We start from the raw sequence: 13,770 nt of genomic DNA, 5'->3' as shown, positions 1-13,770 counted from the left end.
CCACCACAAATGAGAATAACCCACAAGCTGCCTATTCTCTGCTTTCCGCAGGATTCTGTGGCGTCGCACCCAGATACTCATCCACTGAGCAGAAACCTATGGAAAGGCTGCTAGAGACCGAATGCTGCACGGTACACCTGACCAGCACTTTGGTGATCTGTGGCTGCCAAGCAGAAAGGACAGTGTAGCTGAAATATCCCACGGCTGAGACAGTAGAACTATAAACTAAGTTGATGTGTTGTGTACACCACTATTTTCTTACACCTATTATAGATGCATTCTGCCTGTAGCATTCACTTTCTACCACACATTTTTCCATAATGATGAGATTACTCTTGCACTGCAGTGTCTTAGAAAATGGAATTATACTGCACCCATGCAAAAGTGCCAATTACCCTTTAGTTTATGATTTGTTTTGCCATTTACACACATTTTGTACACAAACTTTAAAACATTAACACAAATTTCGTACAAACATATGAAGTCATTACACTTAATGTCACACTATGCATAGATCAGTTTAGGAAAGAAAGGAAGAAAGAAAGAAAGAAAGACAGAAAGAAAGAAAAGTAGATTCCCATTAAGAGAGTATGTTAATACTTTGTGTTACTGTTCCACAATTGTCATTCATATCCACCCATTAAAATGGACATACTTTGATTAGATCTAGGATTCCTTGCTCTGTAACTTTATTAATTTCCAAATAAGATGTCTAATAACATTTTTACCAGAGCTATCAATAATGACAATTGGGAGGTCGATATAAACCTATGCTATAAGTCATTGGGCAAAACTGGGGCCCAAAACCTCTAGCGTAGGAAAACAATTAAGCCAACATTTTAAGTACCAATCTCGATATTTGAAGCTTGGGAATTTCACCAAATAAGATCTTATGTGAGCTGGAGGTAAGTAGGCAAGTTCCTTACCCACGTACAGGTTTAAGTGACTCAGATCTGACAAGTCAGTTAACCTCTCCCATTTTCTTATTTTATTCTTCAAAACTGTTTCAGATTCTGAACCATCTAAATCAATCATAGTGCTAAAGTTATCACTCTTTTTTTAATTTTTTTCAGAAATGGATTTGTGTTTTTCAATAGCAAGGCCTTTAGGTAGAACCCAACAGAGTTCACACCTGCTCTTACCAAAGTGTAGATCAAAGATATACTCCTACTGATGTACTGGGACCACCAGGACATAAGGCCCAATTTGAGTATGATTACACTTATCAGGACTGAAATTGGAAGCCCCAGCACCTGTTTCAAGATTTTACCATTGAAAAACTTCCTGCCTGAGATGTTCATCAATTCACACCCATAGAGGACAATAGGCAAAGCTTCTATTATGTACAACTATATTAGCGGAACCAAGCAGTTTGAGCACAATTTGCTTTTTACCATCTTCAACAATGACAAACATGACGAGATCTTTTCTTCCATGCTAACTATTTCCCTTTCTCGTTGGTTCTTAACTGCGGGGAGTTTTCTTTTAAATATTTGTCTAATCCATGAAGTTGCCATTGAAGGCCACCCAGGGTGTAATCCATTAGCAACATGTAACCTGCGAATGCGATACACCTCAAATGTAGTCCCGACCACATGGGCACAAACCCTCCCCATGCCTTGCTGGCTTCCCACAAGTCAGCTAAGTACATGTTGAATAGTGTGGGGGTCAGCACACACCCCTGGTGCACTACTTTTTTCAACATAATTTTCCTGGATAGTTCCCCTAATGTGTTTAATCTTACTCTGGTGGAGTTGGATCATCGCCAATAGTGGAGGATGTATCCCCCATTTCAACAGTTTAGACCACAGCCTAGGAATGTCAACGCTATCAAACGCTGAGGATAAGTCCATCACTGCTACATATAAGGTACGCCCGGTTGTGATCCTACATCGGACAGACAAGCCCTCAGTGCTAGACTGCTCATTATGGTGTCCACACTCTTTCTGTAGCCAGTCTGCAGTGGGCTAAGTAGATGCATTTTCTCAGTCAATGACGTTAGTTCCTTTAATACTAAATTAGCATAGACTTTTCAGGAGGTGTCAAGTAGGAGATCGGTCTATAGCTTGATGAATCAGCTCTATTTGCCATTTTAAAAATTGGGACAAGTCTTGATTCCGACCAAGAAGTGGGGCTGGTGTGATCTATCGTTACTTACATAAACAAATGAAGCAGGAAGTCTGCCCATAGTACAGGAATATCCCTGAATATTCTGTTTGTTACTCCGTCTGGGTTAGATTATTAATACAGGAATGCTATTGTGTCCCTGCGTCTGGAATTAACTGGTACCAACTTTTTTGTGCATTCATTCAAATAGTAGCCCCACCAAAAAAGTGAAGGTGTGCTTCAGCCATAACTCACCAGTTACTGTTATTTGTAGTGTTCTGTAATTTGAAATATTATATTATTATCGATCGCCCCTGATACGGCTCTATCATCACACACCATGAATAGGAATATATACATGCATCGATTTACCCTATATCTGCATGAGTATCATTCATTGCGAGATGCATTAGTAGTCTGACTGCATTGTATTATTCTTTTGGAACTGCAAAAATGTGTTGTGCAGATTAGTTTTGCAAATAGTATAACCTTATTCAGTTATCAAGACTTAGTTATTAATATTGTAGCATAATACTGAAAGAACTTACCCCAGGACATTTAGTAATCTGGTTGCATGATAGGTGTGTTCTTCCCCAAGATTTGTATTATAATTGGAAAGAACGTAGGTAGTGTGTAAATGACAGTTTGTCATACTTGCATAAATGATTATGGATTGCCCCAAATTCAATTAAATGCTGCTGGTAGCTGTCATAATTGTGCTCATTGTTATTGTTGTGAGAGCGCCAAGTTATATGCTTGGTAATTTCCTCTCATGAGGGTGAACACAGTATTTGAATAGATTATTGTGCACCACTCATATTGTGTATGGCTTGTAATAGATGTAACCAGTGGTTAGTCCCATAAGCAGATATATGGAAATATATTTGTTCCATGCCATACATGGAATAAAGGTTGGTTAGGCTTGAATAGCATATTACCCTAAAAAGCACCCTACTTACCTTATCTAATTAATGGACGTCCTTCTAGGAATCATCCTCAGCGACCCATGTGTCTTTCAGACGCAGCACCATATTGAATGTGCAGTTTATACTACGGGCGTGTGACGTCACAAACACATTGAGCGTGATGTCAGATATGTACACATAGCGCGCGCGTTCGAGCTATAGTGAGATTAGGGACTTGAGGAAATAAGGGCTCCAGGCAGCAGTGATGATTCATCAATTGAACCAAAGGCTTGTGATCTGATCTGACAATAAAAGGTCGACCCCATAGAAAGAACTTGAAGTGCGTGACTGCCCAAAATACTGCTAGTGCCTCTCTTTCAATGACCGAGTAATTTTTTTTCTGCTCCTCTAAGTGGCCTGGATGCAAATGCAATTGTGTATTCAGTTTTTCCTGAGTCAAACTGAGTCAAAACTGCTCCTAAGCCAAGGGTACTAGCATCAACTGAAAGCAACGTTTTCCTGCCAAACATGAATCCACTTAAGGATGGGGCCTTGACTATACAATCTTTGATTTGCAAGAATGCTTCCTGACACTCTTTGGACCATGTGTACTTCACGTTCTTTTTTAGTAACTCCCTCAATGGAGATGAGATGGATGCAAAACCATTCACAAATTTATGGTAATATTCCGCTAGTCCCATGAAAGAACATAGTTGGTCCTTGTCTTGGGGCTGAGGAGTATTACTAATGCTTTCTATGAGTGACTTTTTGGGAGAAATACCTTCTTTCGAAACTTTGTGTCCCAGATACTCCACTTCCTCAACACTTATTTTACATTTGCTTCTTTGGACCGTTAACCCAGCCTCTTTCAGTCTGCATAGTACTGCCCTAAGTACTCTGTCATGCTCATTACTTGCAAAAATCAGAATGTCATCTTGAAACACCTTAACATTTTCCAACCCTTTTAACACTTCCTCCATCACCTTTTGGAACACAGATGCGGCCGAGGCCAACCCAAATGGCATGCGATTGTATTTATAAGTGCCTTCAGGTGTGATAAAGGCAGTGAGATGTTGCGATTCTCGGGAAAGGGGAACTTGGTGATAGGCAGCAGAGAGATCAATGACAGAGAACAATTTGGGTTCGCCAAGAGTGGAGAGTGTCTCGGAAATGTTGGGTAGGGGATGTCTCTCCACCAGAATATTGTGATTAAGACTGTGCAAATCTACACACACTCTTAATTCACCATTGTTTTTGGCCACTAAAACAATGGGGGACAACCACTCTGTGGCCTCAAAAGGTTCAATGACACCCTTATCTACTAAGTTATTGAGTTCTGTAAGGATATTTGGCGTGTTACAGCAAAGAGTACAGCACGACTGCACAGGTAGCAATTATTTTTTTTTGATGCAGCACCACCACATGGGTGTGGTGCATTGCTATATGTGTTGCCAGAGTAACATGGCCATATAAGTAAAGACAGGCTATTCAATCAAAAACGATTTTTACATATAAGATGCAAATCTATTTTTACAGTTAAAAGCACACATGTGCACATTCAAAATGCACACTATTTTTCACCTGAAATGCCTATGTTGCAAGAGACACATTTGAAAATTAATAACTAACCTTATTAATAACTAACCTGACTAATAAAACTTCATTTAACATAACCCACTAGTAAAAATGTGTCTCCACTGCAGAATTAGGCCTACTCTGAAAGTGAACTTTTAAACGCACATTCATTTTTTTTTCTCTGCTGCCCTGTCCACATAACTACAGGAAGCAAAGAGCTTGAAGGAACAGGAAATCAGTTTGTTACAATTGCCACAGTATAAGCGAGCCATTGTGTAGTGAGGGAGGAGATGACATGATTGATTCTGATTGGAGCAGCGTCATAGCAAGTATCATGCTAGAGGCTGTGATTAGAGTTTTGCTGGGGAAGCTTGAGGAGAGGGGGAGATCAATCGAGATCTTGCAGAGCTGGGAGAAGGACCTGTTTCCTGGCTGAGGCATTCCTGCTGCAAAAGCTGAGAGTTCCAGGCACTTACAATAACCCCGGTTTGAGAACGGCAGACGCTTGTTTTCACTGGGGTTAATCTTCAAGGGAGCCAAATTCAAAAAGAGAATAGCCGGAGAAAACTCATGCTGAACAGATAAGGTAATTACAGAAGCATGTGGGAGCTGTGCGAAAGTGTGCGAAACTGTTCAGTCAGTGTATTCGAGGGAGTCCCAGTCACTTATCAGCATATTTAATGTTACCAATTGAATATATTCTCGCAGCTCTCTGTTCATTTTATCACAAATAATGTTGTACCATTTCATTTATTTCTGTAAAAAAAGTTAAACTGTGTTTAAAAAAAAATTCTATAATACAAAAATATCTGAAAACAGATAGCTAGTGTGTATTATTTCTCTCTCTCATTTTGCATGGGAAAAGGTTTAAACGTGGGTAGATTTTTAAACAGTGCAATTGTCATTTTAAAACAGATGTGTGCATGATTATATTCAGTATGGACAGATGTGAGTGACTGTTTGTAGCATAGCCTGTTGGAGGTACATGAGCCAACGGGAAGAGAGACTCTCTGGACATAGTTCCATACCGTATATAAGGTAGTGGAAATTACCACAAAAATACCACAATAGCCCATGGTGGCACACAACACTAACACTGAAAATGTGGTACCCCTAAAATGTAGGCCTGAGGTCTCTCTAGTGATCAAGAACAATCTAGATAAAAAACAAGGGATGTTGGATATTGGGGCCACAAATAAACCAACCACGCAAATTACCGTGCACATCATCTAAATAGGTCTGAATTCTGAAATAATGCAATGTATTATTGTTATGTGTGACCCAATATGAATACAGAGAGTGATTATTGCTAAAGGTATTTTGGCGGTAAGCAAATACCGCAAAGCCCCAAATATCCACAAAATACCCAACATATTTATGGTGTGTTGGCCGGGAAAGTGATCATAGAGTACCTACTGGGCGTGGCAAGCGTGTCTCACACTGCCATTTGCACATTAAAGGGAACCCATTTTATAACAGCAGTGTGCCACTAAAAAACGAATTTCAGAATGTCACAAAGGGAAACCACATTTTCAGACCTAGTGCAGTATTTAGAGGCAAAGTTGTTTGCACATGGGACGTGGTCGTCGAACAGCACCTTAGAATGGCGTGACCACATTCAGGGTGAGGTGCAGAAAGAAAAACTAGACAATATTTTTGCAGAAGGCAGCATAATTCAGGTCTGCCTTACAAGATTATTGAATGCAGCCGATAAAAGTGCAGAGAAAGACTGTTTAATACGGCTATGCGGCAAAATATGGTTTATTTTGAATAAGTCCCTGCGAATGCAGGAGAATGATACCCAGCTAATTAACAGGTTAAAGACTGAATTAGATGGGGCAAGTAAAAATCAGGAAATGTTAAGAGCAGAATTGGATGTATGCCAAAAAGACATGCAATTAAAATGCAGAGACTTTGATGCTCAGTTATCCAAAAGCAAGAAACAATTTGAGGATAGTGAGCAAGAATTGGTACACTTAAAAGCCTTAGTGGACCACATTAGACAGGATAAAGATGAGGTTGTTTCAGAAATGCAGATTTTACAAAAAGAACATTGTGAAAAAGAATGTGATCTCCAGAGTGCAGAACAAGAAATGATTAAAATGATTCAAGAAAGAGACAAGAGAAATAAAGAGTTCAATGAATGCCAAATGCAAATGTGCGACATGCAGGAGGTGATTAATAAGATGAGTGATGAAAACAACTATTTGCAAAATGAAGCAAACAGACTCCTTAAAAAGTGTAAGGACTTAGAACAGCAAATGTGCATTCCCAGGTCCCAGGAGAGGCGGCAGGGTACCACATTCAATGGAGTGGAGGTGAATTCTAGCTCTGCCCAAAGAGCTAGTGCTCCAGTGACTGGGCCGGTGACTGAACTTGGTTGCAGCGCCATTGGGGGATTTGATACTCCCATTGGGGGCAGCCACCAATCTCATACACCTGAAAACAGGATTGAATCACAAAATAGTGCAATTCCATGCATTGCAACAAGTAGCCCCATAAAAATAATGAAATCCATTAAAGCCCTGATCAAACCATTTAAAAAGGGAGGTGAATGCTGCATTGAGTATCACTTAGAAGCGGTGCATGACATTTTTAAAGCACTCCAGATACCTAAGGAACAGTACAGACAATATTTTCATTTAACTTTAGATGCCCCGATGGCCAGCATCATAAGGGGATTAAATGAACAGCAGAATATGACCTGGTTGGAGTTTGAAAAAGAAATTAGGTGTCATTTTTCTCCTTTTCAGTCATTGCAGGAGGCAAAGAAAGTCGCTTACACAATTACTGCTGGACCTAATACATCCCCTCGCCAATTTTTACAAGACTTAAAAATAGCATTTTCTCGCTTTGATGTATCTTTTGACCCAAATTCCAATGAGTTTAAAACTGCATACTTCTATGGGCTACAGAAAGATATCATATCCCAATTGGTCCGTGAATTTGACCGTGACAAGTCCCTTGAATGGATTTTACATCAAAGCACAAAACTATATGAGGTACTCTATTGTCAGGGTAGAGAAAGTGATAAAATGAAAGATACTAGACCTAAATCTAAAGAACCCTCAGCCACAGTAATGGAAATCAGGTCAGCCAAAATGTCCCTTGAGTCTGCTCAAAGCCAAGGTAAAAATAATGTGGCACCTGAACAAAGGGGTAATTAACAAAGATCGCCATTTCCTGTACCAATGTTCCAATCACATGATCCTAGTAATAGAGAGAGCTACATCAGCCCTAGGTATTTAGGGGACAGACCCCGGGTAGGATATCGGCCTGATATGGCAGGTATGAACAATAACCAGAGACAAAATCAAGATCAAAGAAATGATGGTCCCTACCAGTCATTGGGGACACAGAGCAGATTTGATCCCAACACCATGATATATGGTAATCAGGATAGACCCCGATATGTGGATCGATTTACTGATAATGGAAATCAACATAGGGGCCAGTACCCACAATCTGAGAGACAGGACATGAGGCAAAACGTGAACTACAATCCACGTCAGTACAATGATTCCCCACCAGGGGACTATAATCAAAGGATGGGTGCAACCCGCTCCCCTCCACAAATGAATCAAGAGTTCAGAAACCATCCCAACCGACATCAATCACCTGAGAGGTATCAGAATAGATCCAATCAGGGGGAAAACAACCAATATCGACCTAGGCCACAGAAAGAGGATTCTAGAGAGATGGAAAGGTTCCAGTGCCTTGAGGCCCAAGTGAAAATGTTAGCTGAGCAAATAGGAAAGCTCTATACAGCGCAAAAACAACCTTCCAAAGAGGGGGCTGATGGCCATAGCAATGACCGGGGGGCTTCCGAAAAGTGACTAAGTACTCATGATAATTGCAGTGCCAAAATGACAGATTGCTCTGATATAATTTTGCATAACGACTCTGAGATGCCTAATGGATTAAAAATGAAAGTGCCAGTAAATGAACTTGTGACAGAAAGTGCAAATAATTCTAAAAAAGAGGTACAGTTTAACCTAGAGCTAAATAAAACAGTAAAGATTTGCACAAATGAAAAAGAAACATTAGGAATTCCAAAAGAACAAAGGGACAGATTTAAGAAAAATGACTCATGCATGGGGAATACCAGTGAACAGGGAGTAAGTGGGGATGCTATAGCTCCTTCCCTGGGCAAGCAAAATAATGACCAAACACAGGCAGAAAAAGGAAATACTCAAAAGGAGGGTACAAGTCAATCACCTGAAGAATTCTTTGAGCCACATATTTTTGAAGAGGCTGAAAGGGCTGGTATCACACTAAATGATCACAAATGCACAGAATTAAAAAATGACAAATTGCTGAATGATGTTGTTACACATGTTCAGTTGGAAGGTTGTAATGTGGTCTCTGATGTTACACAGATGGATGGGCGAACAGTGGCCACACTCCAAAAAACCTCTGATCATGGAGAAATGAATAAAGTCTCTCGCGCAGAAATGGGTAAAAAGGAGGGAAAAATGTCTTTCCATTTACCAATGTGCTTAGCCAAAAGTGAAAAAGACCTGAGAAAGGTGAGCCCTGAAAACAGTAAGAATTTACACTTCTTATGTGTATTAGAGGAAGTTGAGGACAGATATTATGCACCCATCACTGAAGAAGAAAAATGCCACACCTTTGCTATGATTGACACTGGCGCACAGGCCACAATTATGTCCAAGGAGCTGGTAAAGAGTATCAATGAAGGGAGACCCCCACAGAGTCAGATCACAGTGATGGAAAATCAAGGTCCAGTGCATAACTTTAATGGGGAGGAGGTGCCCACATTGGTGTAACTGAGGTTGACATAAAAATAGGAAAGCACAGAATGAAACATGAGGTATTGATCACATCTATTTGTGAAATTCCATTTCTGATGGGGACAGATTGCCTGAAATGATTGTCTCCTCTCATAGATGGGGTGAATGGAGTGCTGTGGTCCTTAACCAAAAAACCATTGAGGCCTAAGAAACTAAAATCGCAAAACAACAATATAAATGAATGTCACACCGTTGCCAAAACAAATGATGCTGTGGAGGTATATCTCCAGAATAGCTGCATACCTAGTTACACTGTTATATTAATGTGTCAAGACAAAATGCAGAGCGACAATGAAAAACTACCTGTACAAATATACTTGGACCCAAGGAAAAATTGGCAGACTGCCATAGATGAGCACACATTACGTTTTTATTTAAAAGAGAAAACATGCAAACAGAATATTGCTCCTAAAACAGATTCAGAAAAACACATTACCACTCTGGCAGAAATACACATGGAAGATGAGCAACCATGGGTTCATGTTGGTATAAATGACTATTTTAAAACAATAAAAGCCACTTTAGCGCTTGGACATGAAAGGAGTTTCATTAATGAGAAATTGTTGCAAAAAATAATGGAGAGGGAAGAAATCCCGAAATTTAGGATTAAAAACCAATATGTTTCTGGGTTGGACAGTCCAGACTTTGAAAACCGAATTGCAGGCAGATGCATGCTTAAAATTAGCATTGGGCAGAAAACAATTTACCATAATGTATGGATAGTGAGTGGAGCACAAAATGAATTTTACATGGGCAATGAAATCATGCACAGAATGTGTATGGTGTTAGATTTCCTTAATCAAAAAATATGGTCACACCTAGGTGGTCCGGCACCTCAATTTGAAGACAAAAGAAGGGCTTATCATTGTGCACAACTGGTTCCTTATGCAATCGAATTACAAATGAGGAAAGATACTATTATTCCTGCATTTACAAAACAGTTTGCAATAACACTGAAATGCAAAAATGGACAGCAGATGAAAGGCTCTGATGCATTTGTATGCCTCAACGAATCCATAAAACAGCAAGGCCTGTATTATGAATACATTCCATTGGTAGACATTGGTGAAGGATCTGTAAAAATTATGGTAAATAATAAAGGTTGTCAGGATATTCATTTAGAGGAAAACTCCCCATTAGGAATGGCCATACAAAAATCACATTATACGGCAGATTTAAATACCATGGTGATTGGAAATATCCCTGAAAATTATGTAGATGCCAAGGGTGAGTTGCCAGAACACCTGGACTCTCAGCCCAAAGGAATATTTAAAATTAATTCTGTGTATCCTTATGATTCAAATGAGACAGTGTGCTGCCATCAAGAGGATTGCATAATATTTAATTTAAATAAAAATAAAACGGGAAATCAGCCCATTGAAGTGGAAGCTGATATGCCAAAATATTTAAAAGTGGCAGCTTTACAAAAAGACACAGCCACACAGTTAGAGGAAAGCGCCGAGATTCCCTTACCAGAAGATTTTCCAGAATTTTCCAAAATGGTAGAAGAGCAGATCTCCTTAGCGGATGCGTGTGAAAGCAATGAGGATAGGGACAATCTGAGGGAGATATTTATGGAGTTTAAGGATGTATTTGCAAAAGATGCTTATGATTGTGGTTTAACTGATTTACATGTGGCCACACTACCAGAAGGGTGTAGCAGAAATCCAGTGTTTGTACACCAGTATAGACTACCGCTGGCATGTTTAGAATCATTGGCAGAGATTATTAAAAATTTGGAATCGCGGGGAATCATCAGGCCCATTCATAGCACATCCAATACACCTATTTTAGGTGTGTTAAAGCCAAATGGTCAATGGTGGCTATGTGCAGATTTGAGAGAGTTAAATAAAAGAGTACCAGTATCTAGATGGCCACTGCCATTCATTGATCAGGGCCTAGCTCAGGTACATGGTTCAAATGTATTTACCACATTAGATCTCACCTCTGGATATTGATGCGTGCCATTGGCAGAGGAGATACAACATTTATTTTCCTTTACATTTGACAGGACTCAATACGCCTGGCTTAGAGCTCCGTTCGGGTACATCAATAGTGGGAGTGAATTTGGCATATTTTTGAGAAAGGCCATGCCGGATGCAGCGGAAAGAGGAACAATAGTTTACGTGGACGATGTCCTGATAAAAAATGAAAGCCTGAAAAGCCATTTTGATGAAATAAGACATGTGCTTGGCCAATTGCAGAAAGCAGGCGCCAAAGTATCTTTGCAAAAAGCACAATGGTGCAAGAAAAAAGTGAACTTTCTAGGGCATGAAGTGACTGAACCTGGGCTAAATCCACAAAAGAAGAAAATAGAGGCCATACAAAGATTAAAAGATCCTAAAAATGTGAAAGGAGTAAAAAGTTTATTAGGGATGACAGGCTATAACAGAAAGTTCATTGAAAATTATGCAGAAATCACTCAACCATTGACTAAACTGCTTAAACTGAATACTCCCTGGAAATGGGAAAAAGAGCAGTCTGATGCAGTGGCTAAATTAAAGGAATGTCTTGTAAAGGCACCATGTTTAGCATATCCCATAAAAGACAGGGATTTCTTTATAGAAATAGGTTTTTCTGAACATTGTATGTCAGCAGTGTTATCACAAAAACACGATTTGAATCACAAAACCATTGCCTATGCAAGTAAGGCATTTTCCCAAGTTGAAATGAAATTTAATGAATGTGAAAAGGCCCTATTAACCACTGTGTGGGCGCTACAACATTTCCGCCCCATTGTTCAGGGAGAAAAGGTGATTATTGAAACAAATCATCAACCTTTGCAATTTTTAGAGAGTAAAAGAATTAGATCAGGAAATCTAGCGCAGTCCAGAATCACTTCATGGACGCTGGCATTACAAGGTGTTCCTGTAGAAGTGAGATATGGACAAAATAAAAAGAACCCAATTGCTCAAGGGTTAGCTGACTTACATGACTGCGCAGCTGAACAAATACCAAATGAAATGGAAGTGGAAACTAGTTTGCAGGAATTTAAACAATCACCACACAAAGCTTTTGATGAAAAAACATGCAAGGATTTGCCAACTGTATATGTGGATGGTTGTGCTTTTCACATTGAAAATGACAATAATAAACAATTAGTGGCAGGAATAGGAAATGTCTGGTTGAAATGTGAAGGCGTCCCCAGTATAGGGATGAGGATTGGAGATAGGAGCAGTCAGGTGGCGGAATTGGCAGCCATTTATAAAGCAATTGCTACTGCAGTTGATAAAAAGTTCAGTGAAATTGTCCTGGTGACTGATTCTGACTGTGCACGGAATAGCTTTGTGGAGTATTTGCCTGGTTGGAAAGCAAGAGGCATGGTTACATACAACAAAAAGCCACTTAAACATGGAAAAATGATACAAGCCATAGACAAATTGGTGTCAGAGAATAATTTAACAATATACTGGAGAAAGATTCGTGGGCATTTAAAAACACCAGGAGAGGATAAGGAGGGAAATGATAAGGCAGACCACCTGGCTAAGATTGGGGCTGTGATGGGAGAATTGCTACCTATTGATTATTTAATGGGTGAAATACAAATTGATGCAGTGACACGTTCTAAAGCACCAAAGGTGGTAGATCAACCAGTGGTACAGTGGAGTCATGACACGCCAGACCAAGATTTAATTGAGGCACAAAAGAATGATCTAATTTTGGGAATCTATTATAATCATTTGATAGATCCTGAACAAAATCCTTTAACAGAAAATGATTGTATGGGAAAAGAAGAGTTGAGGGTGCTATTAAAGAACAAAACACAAATTAGATTACTTGATGGACTCATGATTAGAGAGTCCATAACAGGACAAATACAGTGGGTGGTACCCCTTTCATTCAGAGGGCTAATGCTACACCATGCACATGATGCTATAACTGCAGGCCATAGAGGTTCACAAAAAACATTAGAAATACTAAAAGATTATGCTTACTGGCCACATATGTCCCAAGATGTGGAATTATATACTAGAGGATGTCTAGTATGCGCCCAATTTAAACCTGCTTCACCAATGCATAGAGCCCCACTAATGAAAAGAGGCCTAACTCTTCCATGGTCAGATTTGCAAATAGACTATGTAGGTCCTTTAAAAAGGTCGAGCAGGGGACACCGTTATATTTTGAGTGTGGTATGTTTGATGTCGAAGTGGATTGAATGCATTCCTGCACCAGATTGTAGTGCGCAAACAGCAGCCACATTGCTGGTGAACCATGTGTTCTCAAGGTTTGGGTTGCCACAAAGAATTGAGTCAGACAGAGGAAGTCATTTCACAAATACTCTAATGAGTAAGGTGTGGCAAATACTAGGTGTGAAAAGGAAACTACATATCGCATATCGGGCAGCATCTTCAGGTACAGTTGAAAGGAGC

Source organism: Ambystoma mexicanum, chromosome 3p (genome assembly GCF_040938575.1).
Source record: "Ambystoma mexicanum isolate Mex_15411 chromosome 3p, UKY_AmexF1_1, whole genome shotgun sequence".
In the NCBI taxonomy this organism is placed as follows: domain Eukaryota; kingdom Metazoa; phylum Chordata; class Amphibia; order Caudata; family Ambystomatidae; genus Ambystoma; species Ambystoma mexicanum.
This window is presented reverse-complemented; position numbering follows the sequence as displayed.